We start from the raw sequence: 20389 nt of genomic DNA, 5'->3' as shown, positions 1-20389 counted from the left end.
GGCAGAACATATAAACTGCTTCCAATTTTATTCAAGCAAAATCTTCTATCCCAGCCTTTGTATATGCCTGGACTCACACATCACGGTTACACACCAAAGCCCTCAGGAACTAGGGTTTTAGATCAGTGTCAGAGCATTTATATTTAAAAAAAAAAAAATACCCTGAAAATGCCAGCTCTACCCCAGCTAGGATTGCTTCCCCCGTGTCCTGCAGTTAGAGTTGTCAACATCAGTAATATACATGACGTTTGAACTTCTTCCAAGTGACTTACCCACACATTCACTCTCCTGAAAAATCTCAGTATCTGGCCACCTGCTGTTCAATGTGGAGAAGAGTTGAAAGATTATTTTCCCCTGAAATTAAAAAGAAGTGAAAACAAACAATTCCAACTGAATACCTCAGTTGGTGTTAAGACCACCACTGCCTGAGGTCATTAGCTGACCAGCTACAGGAAGTCCATCCTCTGTGACAGCCTCCTTAAAAGAGGCAGATACATTGGAAGTTTTAAAGAACCTTGCATTGTTACAATATTGCACCTAAAATAGATTTTTGCACCTAACTCTTTTTTGAGGTTAATAAACATAATCGTAATATCCTCTTATAGGATTAATGGAGGAACCCAATCTCTCTCTCTTTCTTTTTTTTTTTTAGGGCCACAACTGCGGCATATGGAGGTTCCCAAGCTAGGGGTCCATTCAGGAGCTGTTGCTGCCAGCCTACACCAGAGTCACAGCAATACCAAATTCGAGCCGCATCTGAGACCTACACTACAACTCACAGCAATGCCGGATCCTTAACCCACTGAGCAAGGCCAGGGATCAAACCCACAACCTCATGGTTCCTAATCGGATTTGTTCCCACTGTGCCACGACAGGAACTCCCAGGAACCCAATCTCAAATGAACTAAGGCACAAATGCTACCTACTCCTTTCCTCATTTAAAAATAAGAAACTTTCAGAGTTCCTGTTATGGCTTAGCAGGTTTAGAACCCGACTAGCATTTATGAGGGTGCAGGTTTAATCACTGGCCTCGGGTTAAGGATCTGGTGTTGCTGTAACCTGCGATGTAGGTCACAGACATGGCTTGGATCTGGCATTGCTGTGGCTGTGGCTGTGGCTGGCAGCTGAGCTCAGGCTCAACCCCTAGCCTGGGAACTAACATATACCATGGGGTGTGTCCCTAAAAAGAAAAAAAAAAAAAAAAGAAAAAAAAGAAAGAAAAAGAAAATTTCCTGTAAGGTTCCTATGTTCCTATGAGGAAGCTTAAAGAGGCCTTTTGACCACACTAAATTTATTCATTCTTTCTTTCATTTGACTTGTGTCAATTCACTCATATTTTTTTCTGTGCTGCTACTCAGGGATTTCAAAAAGTGTACCTGTCTCTGTTCCCATACTCAGAAAACTTATATTTTTGATGGTGATTAAATATGTACACATAGATTTGGTAAAATAATAATACATTATCTAGCAATGCAAAATTTAGTCATAAGAGGAATTCCCACCATGGCACAGTGGGTTAAGTATCCCGGTGCAGTGGCCCAAGTTGTAGTGGAGGTATGGGTTCGATCCGTAGCCTGGTGCAGTGGGTTAAAAAATCTTGTGTTGCCGCATCTGCAGCTTAGGTTGCAGCTGCCACTCTGATTCAGTCCATGGCCTGGGAATTTCCTTATGTCATGGGCATGGCAATAGCATTTTTTTTTTAAATTAAATATTAATAAAAAACTTTTAGGCATAAAAGCATATATGGTAGTATAAAGTAAATAGGAATTTAATCAAATGATATTTGTACAGTCAGCATGTTCAGAAAGATGGGGAAGCTTCAACTAGGCATTTTATAAAGAAAGATTTAAATAGTTGGGGATAAGTGAAAAAGACATTTTCCATATGTAGGGACTACATGATCAACTGCAGGGAGGAGGTGACGCATGTGGGAGTGGAAAGGAATTAATATAATGATGCCATTCCTATGTTAGTTTAATTCATTTATTTGCCACATAGATCTTCTATCTCCTAAAAACTTTCAAAGGCCTTTTAGTTAGACTGAAAGTATTAGTTTGTTATAGGAAGGAAACTCATTTATGCTAGGTCAGGGAATACTAAAAAGGGGAAGGTGAGAGAGAGAAGTTTAATATAATCTACTTTCCTAAAATTCCAGGGGAAAGAAGCAATTACAGCTGAAACTCTCAGATGGAAGACCTCCAGTTGTAGCATTTCTAGGAATTGCAACGACACAATTTTGCGATAGTTCTTTCCAGTTTTCCATTTGGCTATTCTCTCAAACTTTGATTATTTTTATATGCCTATCTTCTTAATTCTCTTTCTGTTCCTTGCACATTGACCTTGTCTTCTTAATATAGTTTTCATTCTCTTTTTTTCTGTATCTCCTTTCTTAAGGTTTCTACCCATCTCTGGCTTTCTCTTGATACTGATGTATTCACATCTCCTCACTCCCTACTAAAGTAATGATGACTGGCACTCAGGATGAGCTCTTTCTCATAACAAGCTGATGTTAATCCCCTGTATTTCTCCACTCTGTTTTCCTGAACGCAAGAATCCAGTTTCCCTAGCTCATTTCCCATGGAACAGAAGTTTCATATAAAGCTACTCCTGCATTGTTGTATAGCCTCATGAACGTCTGCCTTTCTGTCTGGAGCACTGCCCATCTGAAAAGGTAAATACAGAAGGTGGTACAAAGGTGGCTGATGGGGGTTCCTCCCTCAAAGAGATCTGTGGACAGAGCAGGTTTTTTTGAAGAGGCTGTGGTAATGGAAGTAACAATTATGGGCACCTCCAATAGAAAAGGTAAGGGCCATGTCTACTTTGTTTTTGGTTTTTTGTTTTTTTTTTACATTTTAATTTTTTTTATTGTGATTTCCCTAATGCAATTTTTTTCTACTGTACAGATGGTGACCCAGTTACATATACATGTATACATTCTTTTTTCTCCCATTATCATGCTCCATCTTAAGTGACTAGACATAGTTCTGATTGCTATACAGCAGGATCTCATTCCAAAAGCAATAGTTTGTATCTATTAACCCCAAGCTCCCAATCCAGCCCACTCCCTCCCCCTCCCCCTCCCCCTTGGCAACCACAAGTCTATTCTGTAAGTCTATGATTTTCTTTTCTGTGGGAAGGTTCATTTGTGCCATCTATTAGATTGCAGATATGTGATGTCATAAGGTATTTGCCTTTCTCTTTCTGATTTATTTCACTCAGGATGAGAGTCTCTAGTTCCATCCATGATGCTGAAAATGACATTATTTTGTTCTTTTTTATGGCTGAGTAGTATTCCATCATGTATATATACCACTTCTTCCTAATCCAATCAACTGTTGATGGACATTTGGGTTGTTTCCATGTCTTGGCCATTGTGAATAGAGCTGCATTGTGAATAGAGCTGAATTTGGGTACATGTGTCTTTTTTAAGGAAGCTTTTGTCTGGATATATGTCCAAGAGTGGGGCTGCTGGGTCATGTGGTAGTTCTATGTATAGTTTTCTAAGGTACCTCCATACTGTTCTCCATAGTGATTGTACCAGTTTACGTTCATACCAACAGTGCTCGAGGGTTCCCTTTTCTCCACACCCCCTCCAGCATTTGTTATTTGTGGACTTCTTAATGATGGCCATTCTGACTGGTGTGATGTGGTATCTCCTGGTAGTTTTGATTTTCATTTTTCTAATAATCTACTTTGTAATCCATTTCAAGAGAGATGCTTCATTTTTATGGCAATGAGTTTATGGTCTACTCTGCTTTAGATTGTGATAAGGCCTTGGCTTTCATTAAGGTAACTGGCTCTCCAAAACTGTTCTGCAAAATAGTTATTCCAATTTTAGAGATGAGGAAACTGAAACTGAAATCATTTAAGCAATGTATTTCAAATCAAGAAACAAGTAATTGATGAAACAGATTTTTCCGTGTTTATTAAATGTAAAAAGGGATATGGTTAATCTATTCCTAACTTCTCAATTCCCTTATTATACAACTCTGATAATTTCAGATAAAATTTAATCCTATACTTGGTGACTTCAGACTGGTGTAATCAATCATTTGATGAACCAAATAATTGCTTTTGCTCTCTCATTTACTTTAATTATGGGCAACATTGGGTAATACTAGTTCATATTTGTCAAATGTGAAACTAAAAAAAAAGAAAAAACTTTTTCAAACCCATTTTAATTTTAAAAGACTCATTTTGAATTATCTATCAAAGCTAAAACAGACTTCTCATATGTTCTACATTTTTGTTTCTGATGATATAGCTTTATTAAATTGTTTATTTCTTGATGGAAGGCTGTTTTTTTAATAACTTTTTTTACTTAAAGTCACAGTTCTCCTAAGGAAAATATTTGGGTGTGTGACCATTAACAGTAGTAATTTCCAGCTTAGGTAATATGATGTATTTATAAAACTTGGTCTGATATTTATTCCATGCATTCAATCTACAAATAAAACCTACTCAATAAACTATTGCAGTAAAATCTGAGACAGGGATGCATGGAATATTTCCTGAAGTACAACTTTTTCCTTGGCACTTTTTTTTGAGTCTTTATTATTATTATTTTTAATAGTTATTTCCCCAATACAATTTTTTTCTGCTGTACAGATGGTGACCCAGTTACACATACATGTACACATTCTATTTTCTCACATCATGCTCCATCATAAGTGACTAGACATAGTTCCAAGTACTACCAGCAAGATCTCATTGCTCATCTATTCCAAAGGCAATAGTTTGTATCTATTAATCCCAAGCTCCCCAACCACCCCACTCCCTCCCCGTCCCCCTTGGCAACCACAAGTCTATTCTGCAAGTCCATGATTTTCTTCTCTGTAAAAAAGGTTCATTTGTGCCATATATTAGATTCCAGATATAAGTTATATCATATGGTATTTTTCTTTCTCTTTCTGACTTAACTTCACTCATGATGAGAGTCTCTAGTTCCATCCATATTGCTGCAAATGGCATTATGTCATTCTTTTTTATGGCTGAGTAGTATTCCACTGTGTACATATACCACTTCGTCCTGATCCAATCATCTGTTGATGGACATCTGGGTTGTTTCCATGTCTTGGCCATTGTGGATAGAGCTGCAATGAACATGTGGGTGCATGTGTCCTTGGCACTTTTTTTTTGTTTGGTTTGGTTTTTTTTTTTTTTTTTTTGCTTTTTAGGGCTACCCGCAAGGCATGAGGTTCCCAGGCTAGGAGTCACATCAGAACAGTAGCCACTGGCCTACACCACAGCCACAGCAACATCAGATCCAAGGCGTGTCTGCAACCTACACCATAGCTTATGGCTGAGCCACAAGGGGAACTCCTTTCTTGGCACTTTGGATGTCTAAGGTAGTATTCATGGTTTATGGCCTTAAAGAACTTGAAACATTTCATGTGTGAAATGTACTCAAAATAAACTGGGCACAAAAACAATTTAATCTAGGCAACAAAATTAATAACATAAAAATGTGTATGGCAGAAAGTCAGGACAGTAAATCAATGTGGGTTGGAAAAGTCAAGAAGAATAGGTAGGATTGGTGATGGGAAGCTTAAGATATAATATAAAGGAAGATAGGTACATATGAACACACCAAAGTTTGTTTAACTTGCACTTTGCTAAAAAGCATGTTTCACAATCAAACAAGCTGGTTGAAGTTGAATAATGAGGATTTTATTTTATTTTTCTTAGATATCCCTGAATATATACTTTTTAAAAAATCACTATATAAAATCAGGGATCAAAAATTCCAATCAGGTATTCTATTTTTGCCTTCCTCTTTATCTCCACAATTAAAAAAAATTGTTAGTAAACTTTTTCTTTCAAGCAAATATCTAATCACCTTATGAAAACTTAAGATATTTTGAGGTAACAAATAGATGACCAATATCAGGTTTTCTTTTTGAAGAGTAATTCAGCCTCTGGAAAAAAATGAAGTTCTCCCCACTTTCCTTTGGGAGAGTCCTGGGGACCTTGGGACCCAGAGAACATGCAATCAAGTTTGGTTCTTTTTTTGTTTCAGTTTTATATAATGATGAATGGTTAGGGATCAAGGTGTATATTAGTCCTGCCTGATCAACTTCATAGACCTGCTTAGGATAACATCTTATCGTTTCCATTTTGCCCAGCAAAAAGCTTAATAGGAAGGAAAGAACATGACATTGGCAACAGAAAATGTGCTCTTTTCAAGGATGAGAAGTAATCTGTTCAAATAGTTCCATTTACCTCTCTCAAAACATTTTAAGAATCTCCTGTATTTGACCTTTGTTATCTAACTTCTGGCCTGGCCAGAAGCTGTCTTTTTTAGTGATTTCAAGTATCACTCTATTACCACTGGGAGAACTAATTAAATGCAAAGGGTGTATTTTAGCTAGAAAAAACCTGGGTATTTTGTATTTCGGAATTCTGAGTACTTGAGAATTTGATTTAAGATGAGTGATTGTGGAGATGTTGGTCTGAGTTCCAGAAGCTACCTGGACATTCACGTTACTTGGGATTCATTGGGCTTCCTTGATCCAAGGATTTCTGTCTTTCAGCAAATCACATGTATATTTTCAGCCATTCTTCTTTGCAAGTTAGATTTTTTCTCAATCTGTCTTCTTGAAACTTTGCATTGATGTTAAACTTTTTTTTTTTACTCTATCTTCCATAACTCTTGACTCTCTTTTCTGTCATCTGTGTCTCTCTGAGCTGTATTACAGATTAAAAAAAAGTCTGTCTCTCATATTTCCAATTTTCCCTTTAGTATTGTCTTATCTTCTTTTAATGTATCGATCGAACTTTTATTTTCAAGTGTTTTATTTATTTCATTTATTCAAGTTTCATTTACTTCAGATTTACTTAATAATATATAACCTCTTGTTTCTTGCTCTTATTTTTAAATATTAAAGTATATATAAATAAAATATATTTATATATACTTAGAGCTTCTAATTTTTGTTCCCCATTATTTGTGGAAATTCTTTAGTCCTCAACAAAAGTTGCATTCTGCCACAGATGAATTATAATTGCTTATCGTAAGTGAAGGGAATGTATGTTTGGTGGGTATGGGAAGGCACTGCCAGCTCAGAAATATTTAAAATTACATTCTCTACTTGAAGTTTTTCAGATCACACAGGAATAAAATAATATCAAAAGCCTATATGAAGGCTGACATGGAATTATAAACTCTCAAAGGATATTTTCTTTAATTTCCCATTTACCCAGTGCCAAGGTCAAGACAAATTTTCTGAAATTCTCTTTTGATGCATTAGGTGCAGCCTTTTTGGTTCATAACTTTATGGAGTGATCTCCACCTTGAATTAGCCTATGTTTCACCTCTTGCTCTGTGATTTAGGTTGAAATATTCAGAATTAAAATACTCAGTTACCTCCCTGGCTTCTAGCCTTCACTTGACTTTGGGGGAAAAGCAGAGTTTTAAGAATTTTATATGATACTTTAGAGTTCTTTGTTTTTAATTCAAGAAGATCATTGGGGTTATCTGTTTGGGAAATAGGATGGCATTTCACAATCAAGCTTATACCCTATATTCTTGAGATTTGTGCAAAGTTGCTCTTTCATTTGAACAATTAGGAATAAGTCTTTACATGTCAATAACAGAGATAGTCAACTGGTTAACCAGGGTAGTTTCAAAGACCTGAAACTTATGTTTCATGAACAGCCTACCTCTTCTCACTAGTCTCCTTACCCTAACACCAAAAGAAATCACCTTTCCCTTCTTCTCATAACATCGTCAGTGTGTCCTGGTTGTGACTGTTGCCTGCATGATTTTTGCCCTCATTCCTTCCATGTAAAAATTAACAGGATTTCACATTTATACAGAAAGTGAGAAGATCAGGGATGTTGAGAACATGACTTTGCCTCTGAGAGCTCTATGTCTTCCTAGGAATGACCTGAGTAAAGATATACCCTAGGAAACACTCTCCTTGGACAAAAGGAGTGGAATTCAATGGTTTCTTCTAATCAAAGATGTGTTCAAATCTTTTCTATACTCCTCAATATCTTTGAACTATATAGTTTTTTTTCTCATATTCCTTCCTCTTTTTTTTTTACCCCTCTGTGTTTGCCTTTAAAAATTGATTACAGTTATCTGAACATGCTAATATATTTCTTGCCTCTTTCTGCACATTTATTCTCTGCTTCATCTTCAACATGTCCAACTTTTATTCTCCAATACCTGTCTTATTTGTTCATCTGGTTATGGATCCTTTCTGAATCCTTTCTGTATCCTTTGCCCTGAGAAATATTCATTTCTTCCTTTAGGCTATCACTGTAACTTTTATACAGGTCTGTTAAAATAGCTATCAGCCATAATCAAACAATTTATGTTTATTCTTCCCTCCTTAATGATATCTGAGCTCCTTAAAGGTGAAAGCAGCAACTTTTTCATCTTTTTATATTCAATGCAAGGGAAAATTGCAATTACTCAATAAAAGATTGATTAATGAATTAATTAATTAACATGGAAGACATTATCAGTGCCTGCTTTCATGAGTTTAGGTATCTGTGATCACTCGATATTAACACATATAAAATGCTGATCGACCAAAGCAGTCAGAGACCAAGGTGCTATGGTTCAGAAACCAACTATTACAAGAATTTGGGTATTTACTCCATGATCAAGCCCATTTTTATTATGTTTCCTTTCTTTCTTCCTCTTCTTCCCCTTCTCCTGCTCCTCCTTCTTCTTCTTCCTCTTGTTTTGTCTATGCCTGAGACATGCAATTAAGTAATTCCCAGGCCAGGGATCAGACCTGTGCCATAGCAGCAACCTGAACTGCTGCTGTGACAATGCCTGACCCTTAATACATTGAACTACCAAAGAATGTGAGAATATTGATAATTTGAATCTCTTCTACTTGCAAGATTCTAGGAGAGTATAGCTTTATATATATATATATATGGATATATTCTGTAATTGATTTAATTTAATGTAATTTTCTCCAAAATTCATGGTGGATGTTAGGTTATATGTAGCTATACTCATTTTACAGACCACAGACCATGACATGTTGTATAGGAAAAGTTGGCATGTCAAGATTAGTCTCTATACTCAATTACTATTTGTTGTTCAGATTAACTGGGTAATGGGAGAACCAGAACTAGCCTTTCAGTAATTGGAATCACAGTCTGAAAATCAGCCCACCATAACCTGCTGCCTTCATATATCCTTGGTTGAATGTTCAGCCTAGTTATCTGAACACGTTAAGATGTTGGCAGTTAAAGTGTCATTTTTAAAATTAATATCTGTAAAGCCTGTACCTTGCCAAGTATACTTTCTCACTGAATATCTGAATCTGTGTTTTCTCAACTTGACTATTGCACTTGTGAGATCAGTGCTTGATTATTTGTTGTTACTCATTGTTCAGTTAAGTTTTTTTTTTTTTTAATTTTCTATTTGCTTTGCTTTTCTAAAAAAACTGTGTGAAAAAAATAAGAAAGTGGTTGTTATCCTTCTGTGTTCTTAGGATTAAAAAAATTGAAGAAAGCTGTCTACCCTTATCACAATCTTAGGCTGATTTTATTTCAAAAGATAAGAATGGAAGCTGAGCAAATTTCTGGTTAATGGTTGGAGTGAAGATGTGCTTACGAAAGAAAGATTCAATTGCTCCTTGAGCTGCTGGGCAGCAGCAGGGTCTATGAATGTCGGGGAACCTCAATTGCTGAGAGCTATGGGGGGAGCAAATAGACATTTGTGTGAGAGTTGCCTGGGTACTGGGAAGCATCTGAATGAATATGAGGTGATGTTCAACCCCATTGTGTTTATATGAATACACATTACCATTTCCCACAAGGAAGCTGATAACAGCATCATGATGTTTTGCTGTAAAAATCCATTGAACATTTTCCTGCATGTTTTAGTCCTTTTAAAATGGCTCAGGGATAGGCATGGGAAGAGCCATTGCCCCTCTGTAACATTCTCTTTCCCCAAATGAGAACCCATTGGAACACACTGTAGGGGTGTTCACTGCAAAATGCTTAGCATAGACAACTAGAGCAAATAAGGGATTTTCCTTTAAACACAGCAGGTTTGAGGTTGTAAGTGGTGGGGTGGGGTGACAGTCATTGTTTTCCTCTTCTCCCTGTATTTCTATGTTAAAGCTTACTTAGGGGAGCAGATAAAGAGCAAGGGGATTTAATTATGCATAAATGGAAGACAATGAAGAGTCCTTAGGAGTGTAATTAGCTGTGGAAGTAGATGTGTGTACCCTTGTAGTTACATTTTATTTTCATAGGGATATAAAAGTTCAGAAAAGCCTGGGTTTAGGACCACAGATGCACATTCAGAGGTTAACACAGTATTTTGCAGATACTGCGTGTTAGCACAGATTTCATAAAAAAAAAAAAAAAAAGTGAAAAGCTGTTCCACCCAACAGCAGTAGCAATAATAACAATAAGTATTTACCCAATAAAAGAACCTATTCTCTAACAAAGTAACAATGTTTAAATTTACTCTAAAATTTTTTACAAGAAAAAAGAAGAAGAGAAATAAACTAAGATCTTAAACCTATGGCTAGAGTTCTGCTCCTAATTCAATGCCTTCAACTTCTAAACATCTAGAAGTGGAAACAAGAGACAGGTTGTTGCAACTGAAAAGTAGATCATGTCACTGGGATATGGGTCATTAAGATTGAGTTTCTATATAACAAACACATTCCTTTCTGAACATAGGTTATTAAAGATATATCAGTACATATTATATTTAAGGTGATAATTCTTGTGGCCTGGAGAATTATTCTCTTTTCATAATCATCTTTGATAAAATGTCCTAATACTTAATGATAACCTCTGTCCTGCCAGGTTATTGCTCAGTCTTAATGACCTCCTAATCGGTTTTTTTTTCAGTCTTTTTTTTTTTTTTTGGTCAGGGTTCTTCCCAACTTAGGATAGACCCTGTGGCAAAGGGATCCAGCCAGTATTCATCCAGAGTTGCGGAAGTTCTCTTTCACTCTGAAAAAGGACAGGCAAGGCTCGGTGACGTATGCTGATGTATGTTATTAAAGAACATTTACGTGAAAGATTATCAAGTTACTTAAGTGTTAAAATGGTTCCTTAGTGGCAAGGAGAGTCATTAAGGATATTAAGAGAAGATATCAACCAATCAGAACTAAGAATCAGTTAGATGAAACAGACAGGAAGTAGGAGAAGAATTAGACCAGGAGTATGTTCTCTGTGTAAGCAGGGCATACTGAGAAAAATCAGAAGAGAATTAGGGCTGGCAAATGAGGAAACAAGAGTGAAAAGGACAAAGATGGAGCTGGAGAGGCTGGAAGAATTGTGCAGAAAAACTCCTTAAAGATGGAAGCGAATGACAATACCAAAGTTTACTTGATCCCTGTGCTATAAAAAAACAGTGATACTCAATACATCCCTCTATCCTTTTGTGTTCACCTAAACACAAAGGACAGTTCTGCCCTTGCATATCTTGAGATATGACCTGTCTCCATTCTCTATATGCGCTCATAAGACTCATGAATCATCCCTCATCTACTTGGTACTATAAGAACCAGGTCGCCTTGCTTTTCATTGAGAAGTTCCTTGTTAAGGAACATTTTCCCTATTCAATAACATGAATCCAATCATATCCTTAGCCGTCTGGTGAATTTTGTCTTCCACATAAGGATGTGCATTTCTTCTACAAGCAACAGTGGAATCAACAAAGATTCCTCCCCCAGTGGTATTGCCATCCAGGAAATGATCACCCTGAGTTTTAAAAGGGGAAGAAGAAAAGAGGAAGAGTAAATTAGAACTATTAAAATCTTAATTTTCCTTATGGAAGCTTCTTCTGGGTCTAAGTCAACAGGTAGAAGTGTCCCTGAGATATGTGAACAGTTTAGTTTGAGCCCTGACTCACCTCCAGCCTCTATAGGACAGATGTGAAGAAGCAACATGGAATGAGAGATGATTCTCAATATAGATGATTCTAAGGTCTAATTTGGTGCCCTAAATCACCTATGTTATCAGGTCTGTCTGGATGCACAGGAGCAGCCTAGCAGGTAAGGGAGATGATGCATAACCACTGGTCTCATAGGAGGTGCAGGACAGTGGCACCCAGGAGGGGATCATTTTCAATGAAATGTCTGACTGATGGTTCAATCTCTGTTTGACTCTGGGTGTTAAAGTATTGAAATATTTAGATGCAATGTGTCCATCCCAAATTTCTGTTAATTTAGGAAATTTTTCTATGAAGTAATTCCTCCTGTAGGGTCCTCCAGGGTTAATGGTGGGAGAGTGAACACCAATCTAGAAAGTGGACTCATTAGGAACTGGGAGCTCACATTTTTTTTGGAAACGGGGGTAAAGTCAGTCATTTATGCACTCGACTGCCACTGCAACTTCAACCCTGAGAGCAGCCCCTTTCCCTGATTGAGTTCTCAGTATCTCATCTTGAGGGGCACACACACTTCATTGAACTCCAATAGCAGAGAGTTTGTTATACTAAACCAATCAGCTTCACCGTATTGTTTTATATTACTCCTTTACTGTATTGAATTAATTTAAAATAGCAGTATATGTTAAGTAGGAAATTCTAAATATGCAAAAAAATGTATGGTTAAAATTATTTCTCTTTCTTCCCTGACCCCTAGATGTTGTTACACTGAGGCAAACCTGTTTGCTAAATGCATTCAATGTTTTCAGCATTTATGTGACGTGTGAGTGAGAGTGAAAGAGAGAAAAATGTTATGTATTATATATATTATAAATGTCATTGTGTATAGTTAGTTTACTGTCTCCATATTTATACAAATCTATGATATAGTTGTGAGGAAACTATATCACATTATACTCTCTGATCTGCATGTTGTCTTTTTATTTACCAGCAAACATGTATTAAAGATTCTTTCATATCCATATACAAACAACGGCCCTATTTTTTAATAGCTACAGAAATCCATGTATATTTTTGTACAATGATATACCCTTAATATATTTAAGCAGTCCCCAATCAATGGGCATATAGGTTATTTCTGATCTTCCCAAATATAAAAATGAACATGTGGAATTTTCTTGCTTACACAGAATTCTTGCATGTTTGCTTATATATCTCTGGGATAAATATCTTGAGAAGGAATTTCTAAGCCAAAAACTAAATGCATTTGTATTTATGATAGGCATTGCTCATTTGCCTTATAGATGTTCTACAATTTTATACTCCTTCACTGTTTCCTTGCATCCAAAATGACATACTATGAAATCAGCTTTGTAATCTGAGCATACAAATAATTAAAATGTTGTTTATTTGCATATGAAATGTTTGTTTCTCTTATTTTGAATAATTACCTTTTTCTAATGGCAATGACACTTTCTCAAATCAACAGTGGTTATCTTGTATGGCAGAATATTCCTCTGTATTACTTCCTTCCCCAGCACCTAGCACATAGCACTATATATGGATTATTGATTCATTGATCCTACTGCAAGAGTTGATTGGGCATCACTAGCATAAAACTTCTCTGTGCCTGACTTTTTCCCTTCTTAGTTTCCAAAGTGGCCTCATTACGAGTAAGAGCAGAAAATACCTCTTACCTCCTGCTCTGCTGTTAATATTTCATGAGAAGTGTTTAGGAGGAGGATAAATATAAATTCAGTTTCACGTGTCACTGCAATGAAGGAAGATGTATGTAAATGAACTTCTTGACAGGATGTAGGACTTAAAGCTTCTTTGGATGGGAATTCTTCATTTGTGAAGCATGTTTTCCCCCAGGGGAGTAAAACAAGATTTGATTCAGTTTTTTTTTTCCCTAAATTAAATTAAACAAAATGGTCATATGGTCCCCAAGGGAATGCATACTTCAGATTCTGATAGGAAGATGGCTTACTCCAAAGCAAGTAACTTTTGAATAAATTGAAACTGTCTCGATGAGACAAGGAGGGGGGGAAGTGAATTGATGCACTGGTCTAATGAGCCATATTGTTAAAACCCATTCCAAAGATCACAGCATGTTCCCAGCAGATAGTTGAGTATAGTGTTCACTAAAAAGAGTGTTACCACGGTAAATGTTAATGTTACTGGTGTTTGTTGGAATATTTCTTCATCATTCAAATATACCCCGTGGGGACTAAATAATAGGTTGGAGAGAAGAATTCTTTATTTTCAATCATAAATCTACCAAAAGGATGGTTTTTTTTTTTCATTTCATAGTCAACACTGGTTTTTATTTTACAAAATTAATTAGATTTCATTCTCTTGGAATCTAGGTGTTTTTCACTTCCAACTATAGGTTGCAACTTCACATAATACTTGTAAAGGATGTATAGGATGTTTATTAAGTGCCTAGTACTATTCACTATAAAAGCATAAAGAAAAATAAAGATCACAAAACAAAACAAAATGACCTTATAGATATATATGAAGCAGTGTAATTTGCATTATTTTTTTACTCCTTGTTGGAACCCCTGCTGCCAGCATCCCAGTTAGGCTCAGGCAAGGGGCTTCTGGTAGCTCTCTCTTTCCCACTTTGTCCACTATAACCAGACTCAACTTCCTCAAGTTCTGCTTTAGAAATGGCCCAGCCATGGCTCCCATTTCCTACTGACAAAAAGTGAAGGCCCCAAACATAAACTGTGCAAAGTGGGATCTGTCAGATGTGTCGGATTTATTCCTTCTTACTCCACATAGCCTTTCCTTAGTCTCTGGATTTCTCAGCACATTTCCAAACGTTCTGCATGTTTCCTCTATTATGTCTTTTTTTTTTTTTTTTGGCTTTTTGCCTTTTCTTGAGCCACTCCTGCGGCATATGGAGGTTTCCAGGCTAGGGGTCGATTCGGAGCTGTAGCCACTGGCCTACGCCAGAGACACAGCAACAGCAATGTGGGATCCGAGCTATGTCTGCGACCTACACCACAGCTCACGGCAACGCCAGACCCTTAACCCACTGAGCAAGGCCAGGGACCGAACCCGCAACCTCATGGTTCCTAGTTGTATTCGTTAACCACTGCGCCACGACGGGAACTCCATATTATGTCTTCTTTTTATCTTTAATTTTTATTGAAATATAGTTGAATTACCATGTTGCGTTTGTTTCAGATGTACAGCAAAATGATTCAGTTATATATATATGATAATTAATATTGTTTTCCATTTTAGGTTATTACAAGATATTAAGTATAGTTCCCAGTGCTATACAGTAGGTCTTTGTTGGTTATATATTTTATATATTGTGATGTATGTATTTTAATCCTAAGCTCCTAATTTATCCTTCCCCCAAATTTTCCCTTTGGCAATCATACGTTTTGTGTGTGTGTGTCTTTTATTTTCATTGAATTATAGCTGATTTACAATGTTGTTCTAATTTCTCTAAGGTCTATCTCAGGAGATTGCATATAGCTCCCTGTGCTATACAGTAGAAACTTCTTGTCCATCCATTCAAAATGTAATAGTTTGCATCTTTTATAAGTTTCTTTCTATGTTTATGAATATATTTCTATTTTTGTAAATGAGGTAATTTATATTTTTTTATCAGCCTAACTGAAGTAAGTCAGAGAGAGAAAGACAGATACTCTATGGTCCTGCTTACATGTGGAATCCATTGGGTCTTCTGGAATGAATTTTCCTCCTTGCCTACACAAGAAGCTCCTCTCAACCTTCAAAGCCCACCTCAAATACAACTTCTAGCCACTTCACCTCACTAACATTTCTATTTCCATAACTTTTTCCCATACCCCTCTTGGAATACTTAACACATACTTGTTTTCAGTTGTAGGTGTTTGGTGCCATTCTTCATTTCTCCATGATAGTAAATTTCACTGAAGACAGAGGATAGATTTTTTTCCCCAGGGACTGGATTTTATTTGGGACACAGTGGTTCTGGTGCTCAGAATAAATGCCATATCAGACTCTGTGTTTTTCTGTTCCAATTCTGCATTTTATTCTCTAGGCTGTTAAAGTTTGTTATGTCCAGCTCCAGTTTCCTAACTCCATTCATTCATTTAGGTGCTCATTTATTATACAAATACATTTTTAGAAATTTATTCAAAAATAGAATTAAAGCAATTACTATGTGCTGGGGAGTGCACTGGTGAACAGACTTTAAGAGCCTGGGACCCAAGCATTCACATGGGGCCCTGAGCTGAGGAGAGATCTGTACTTGGCCTAATATTCTACTGTTATCATATTGAAATTCTTAATAATTTTTGAACAAGGGACCCAGATTTTCATTTTGTATGAGGAAATGATATAGCCAGTCCTAATGTCACCATCAGCATAGGAAATAACAAGCAAATTAGGACCTGAAAATAGAAAAATACCAGTGATAAGGGCTATGAAAGTCTGGGTGACGATTTAAATTCAGTGGTCAGGGGAAGCCTCTAAGACATTACATTTAAAGCTGAGATTAGAATGATAAAAATTAACCATGTGGAATGCTGAAGAACATTCCAGGTGGTGGAAACACCAAGTGCTAAGAAGCTGAGGTAGGGGTGAAATTAGAGAGGTTAAAAAACGCTGTTCTTGGGAAAGAAAGCCCAAGGTAGAGAATGATTCAGGCTAGAGATTGGTCTGGGCCAGATCATTAAGGATATGGGGTTTGCCTTTTATTCTAAATGTGATAGGAGGTCATTATAGGGTTTATGGTGAGGATGTTAAATTTGACATATATTTTAAAAGATCACTATTTTCACTTATAATGAGACAGAAATGGAACAGGCCTACCAGTAAGAAGACTACTGCACAATCCTAGACAAGCAATGATGATGGATTTAACCAGGATAGGACCCAATCACCTGGAAGAAGTAGAGTATTGGGGGTACATTTTGGGAATAGAGTTGAAAGGACCGCTGATAGATTGGGTGTGGGACAGCAGAGAAAGGGGGGGTATCAAGGGTAATCCCTAGATTTTTGAGGGTATGTCATTTATTGAAGTAGAGACGATTAGCAAATATAATTTTAGAACGTTATATTATATATTCTTTCTTGGACATCTACATGGGGAATTCAAAAGGGAAGGTGTGTATCATTACTATCAAAAAACAAGGATAACAGCACCCACCTAATTGATTACTCTGTATCATCAGTGACATCATACATGTAAAAATGGTGCCCCATGATTTCTACATAGGAATGCTCAATATATGTTAATTATTTGTTACTTCTGAAATACATACCTAAGTAAAATTATAGATCAATATTCAGAGAACTTCATAGCAGTAAAGGTGGCTCTAACTAAAATGTATAAAGGAATAGCAGTATGGAAGGAGAAAAAGGTTTGAAAAAAATTTGGAGAAGGAATAAGGGAGGGGGCCTTGTCCCTCTCTTTAAACATTGGTGGCTCATCAGGTTGAGGATCTAGCATTGTCGCTGTTGTGGCATGGGTTCAGTCTTTGGCCCAGGGAACTTCCGGATATGGGGGGCACATAACATCTAAATATTGAAATATGTCCCTATTCTTACGTGTAGCCTTATTTGCAAAGTAATGCTAGCATATTTTGGAATACAAAACAGTGCACAGAACCCTCCTTAGAGAAGAGAGATGCTGGACTCCAGCATCTTCAGCCATTTGTTCCTATGGCCCTGAATTGTTTAGAATTATAAAATAGATATAAAACCATGTGGCCATACTACCACTCCTATACTTGAGTGAGAATTAAAAAAACAAAACAAAACAAAAAAGCCAAAGAAAATAGTGGTTGTGAGTATAATTAGCAAAGACAGAGTGTCAGACAGGGGAAGGGATTATTACAGTTAGCATTTCTGCTGTCTTGAGTCCTTCTCATGGTCTCCCCAAATTCATCCTCTGCTGACTCTAGTTCCTCCAAAGTATTTTCTGTGCAACTTACTCGCCAGGGTCCTTTGCATTGTCTCATTTCTATTGCTCTGCATAGGAAACTAAAAATACATATCTCGCAGATTTGTGTTACGCTAAATGATCATTTAAATGTTCAGATCGGAACCCCTGGAATTTTCCATCTGCCTTTCGTCTGCTGGGCTGGTTCTGGAAAGGCACTGCTGAGAGCTTCCCTGCGGGTTGGCTTTGCCGGTGGGTGTGATTGAAAATCTGTAGCTAACACTTGGAGAAACAGGGTACAGGGAGAGTTAATAAAGGACAAAAATGGAGATCAAAAAGATATAAACACATATCACAGTTTGATCTCAATATCATTTTTTAAATAATACATTTGCACATTTTCAAGATCAGCCTCTCTGTGGTTTCTTGCAGGGGACAGAATATTCTTGCAAGTTGCAGGCAGCTGATCTAGTTTTAAAGAAAAGGGTAGAGGTGGCAAATTGCCAATTAGATTGCAGGTGGTGATGGGGATAGGAGGGTGGAGATGGATAGTCTTGATGTCAAAAAATTCATGCTGATGACAAAGAGAGGGTAAAGACACATTTGGGGACTGAGAAAAGGCAGGCAAGCCAAATGTAGCAGGTGAAGTAAATCATATACTTGCTCTTTGTTTTTGCTTGCAAAAAGAGCCCCCCAAACATGGAGATCATTATACAGAATGTCCAAGGCAAATTAAGGAAAATAATTATTGTAGCTGATGAAGCAGAACTCCTATTAGAGCTAAATGCTACTTCACAGGGCTCAGTGGTGGAGGCTCGTACTAAATGCATTTTTCAGCATCTTTAGTGTAGTATATTAAATTAAGTTTTTAACCACTTTTCTCCTCCCCTTTATTTTCCTCCCTGCCCTCCTCCTCTTTCTTCAGTCTCTCAGGCAGGTGATTCAGGGGTAGAGGTCTGGAGAAACTGCTACAAGAAAGGAACTGTGAACAAGAAAGCCCTATTTTCCAACTCCTTTTTCTCTAAGTAAATAAAAATCTAGAGGAGTAATTAATGGTAGAGACGCGGGGCTTCAAGGGATGAGGAGTGACCTGTCCCCACAGAAAATGGAGCAGAAAAGAGATGATGGAGAATTCTTAAGCTTGCCTATTTTATTTTTTTTTTCTTTCTGTTTTTACTTTAAGGAATTCTTGCATCTTGAGTGTTTCTTTGTCCTCATGCTCCCCTCCTCTGTGCAAAAGCAGGGCTGAGATGGGGAATTATATATGATGATTCACGATGTATGTGTTTTCCCTTATTTCTTAGCTAACATAGTTCTAATTTTTGTCATTTGTTTGTTTTAATTGATGGTTTGTGTTAGGTGTATTTTTATTGTATTCAGTGTATTGAAATCCATAAATTATTTAGCTCTCTAGTTAGAAAACAAGTTGTTGAGTATAGATAATTGAGTCTTTCTTTGCTTTCATATCCCATGATGCTCTAGCAATATTTGCCATTTTTGGCCATATGACAGATATGTATTATATACAGAAGGGAGTGAATTTCTTTGAATTCTTTTCTAGGAAAGTTTCTGACCCCAAAGTTGCCCTATGGATGCTCTGTGACTATCAGCTCTCATTTTCGTGATGATCAAAGGCGGCAGTCTCTGGCACTGTTCTGGCCACACAAGTGCCCAGTCCTCTACTGGTTTAAAGGAAGCATTTCTGATTCCACTTCATCCAAGAAAGAGCATGGGTTTTACAAAGGCCCTCTCCTTCCATGTTAGACCTTTACATTCTCCAACGTGTGCTGCCAGTGCCATCTGTTCAAACAGAGAACTTTTGATTGGTGGACAGGAACCAAGTTGCAATACTTCAGTTTCTCATTTCGGAGTCTTTATCAAAGAATAGCTGGTACTCAATGAGTCTTTGGTAATAATTTTGATGATCAAAAAAGTGTTTCAGTTTAGATTAATCCAAAAAAGATGGAAATGTGTGTTTGCTTATAAACCTTAACTCCTCTCCATATCCAAACAAATCTGTTAATGACTTTGCATCACTTGCAGCCCGTGTATATTACTCACCACTTCAGAGGAATATGAGATAACTATTCATCTGCAGAATCAGTGTCTATTCCCTCTCTGTCACTTACCGGTGAGATCATGGGAAAATGAGATTCTGACATCAATCATCACTTAGGTCAGATGAGAGTAATCCTAACTCTTCTGAATTGTTATAATGTCTACTGCTGAGGCTTACTCTATGCCAGACATATATCTGAGTGTTTTACATGTATTTATGTATGTATTTCTTAAAAGAACCTAATATGATAGAAAGTATGATTTTCCCATTTTACAGATAAGACAAATGAAGCATGGGAGATTAAGTAACTTGGCCCAGGTCAAAAAGCTAATAAACAACTGAGCTGGAATTTAGTGAAGGAGTGTGGCTCTGGTGCCCAGGTTTTTCATCCACACACAGCACTGCCTCTTATTGATTGCATGTTGCAAAGATCAAAGTCAGTAATCTCACTCCTGACCCAACTTGGCCACTAGCTGAGAATTCCAGATTTGCTCCACCATAAGCAGAAAGCAGTGCTGGCAACTACACATGCCTCATTCAGGCTATTCCTTCCTTAGGATTGGCTGTGGTTGTTTTCAGGCTGACATATTTCCCTCTGTTTTCTGGAGCG

This window comes from Sus scrofa, chromosome 6, assembly GCF_000003025.6.
Source record: "Sus scrofa isolate TJ Tabasco breed Duroc chromosome 6, Sscrofa11.1, whole genome shotgun sequence".
In the NCBI taxonomy this organism is placed as follows: Eukaryota; Metazoa; Chordata; class Mammalia; order Artiodactyla; family Suidae; genus Sus; species Sus scrofa.
The sequence above is the reverse complement of the archived record's forward strand: the minus strand, read 5'-3'. Positions refer to the sequence as shown.